The sequence below is a fragment of the Bison bison genome, unplaced genomic scaffold (genome assembly GCF_000754665.1).
Source record: "Bison bison bison isolate TAMUID 2011002044 unplaced genomic scaffold, Bison_UMD1.0 scf7180017864270, whole genome shotgun sequence".
Lineage (NCBI taxonomy): Eukaryota > Metazoa > Chordata > Mammalia > Artiodactyla > Bovidae > Bison > Bison bison.
The window spans coordinates 1150405-1151945 of NW_011494842.1; positions in this window are offsets into that span (position 1 = coordinate 1150405).

Here is a 1541-nt window from a genome sequence, read left to right on the forward strand (position 1 = left end):
GCCCACCAGGCTCCCCCATCTCTAGGATTCTCCAGGCAAGAATACTGGAGTGGGTTGCCCTAGAATGTAATATTTCAAACAAGAAACTTCCTTTTAAAGATTAGCACCTGCCCTATGTGAGGCATCAATTCAAGTCTTAGAACAATAACTCAGCTTCAAGAAAGGAACTGTGTCCTGTGCCGGAGCCTGGAAGAAAACATCCTTTCTTTCCAGCTAGGGAAGGGCCCCCCTGAAATGGCTGAGAACATGCCCTCAAAGTTCTTGAGACCAGAGACGCTGAGTCACTTGTTAACGCTGCTACATAAAATCGTCCACAGGAGCTGCTCTGCCTGTTCACCTGCTTCAGCTGGAGAAGGACCCTTGTCACTCTCCGTGAAATCATGGTGGTGGTGAGCGTCTCATTTTCTGAGAAGATATTGTTTCTTTCTGTAATAATATAATAAAAAGAACTATACAATAAATGACAAAAGTCAACATAAATAAATGATAGTAAGTGCCTCATTTGGTTATTAATGTACTTTACGAGCAAACAGACCCCTTGTCCTGTTTTGAGATAAAGCACATATGCAGCCCTTCTTAAAATTTTGTCTTACATACACTCCTTTGCTCACTCAGAGTCTGGTAACTATGGGAAAAATTCCCTGTGGTTTTAGGGAGTTTTGGACGCCTTGCTAAGATTTGCCTGTAATTACACCTGCACACAATTTACACGAACTTCAGTGACAATAAACAGTTATGGGAAGTACACAGAAGTCTTCATTCACTGTTAGAGGAAAAATTATTTCCCAAATTTCTTACAAATTATTTAGGAATCCTATACAAGCCGGTGACTACATTTGTCACTAAGGAGTGTCCCCGCACCGGTTTCTATAGGAATTGACAGCACAGCCTGGAAAGAATTTAGGAAAAGAGCCGGGTTGAGGCACTATGTGCTCTGGGAAAACTGGCAAAACAGGCTCTCAGGTTTTCAGGAAAATCTAAGGAACTCAGATTCCTGCATCTTCTCAAATTCAGAAAAGCACTAAAAGCCTTAAGGGAGACAGCAGCTCCTTCTGACCGGTGGTAACCTCTGCGCGCCTGACCCTGGGCCCTGCTCCAAAGTCACATCCTCGCTGACCTCGACCCGACCCTCGCCGCCAAAGCTTCCTTCTGCGCGCTGACCGCCGTGGACACGCCGACCACAGTGACACCCCGACCGGGAAGGGACACGCTGACAACAGTGACACCCCGACCGAGAGGGAGCGCTGCGGCTCGGGCTCTGGCGGCCGGGAAGGTGGGACGGCGCCCGGGGAGGCCGAGCGCCGCTTGGGGAGACACCTGTCCGCTGCTCTCGGGCCTGAGGCCAGACGGATTTTTCTGTTTTGCAAACAGCTCGGTCGCCCAGCACATAAACCACTAACCGGCCCCGGTCCTAAAACCGCACGCGGCGGGGAGTGGGCCGGAAACACCTGGCCCCACGCGGAAGGTTCTGGAAGCTTCGCGGCGGCACGGCCGTCGTCTCAAGTCACACCCCCCCGACCTCCTCTGTTCGGGGTCGCGCG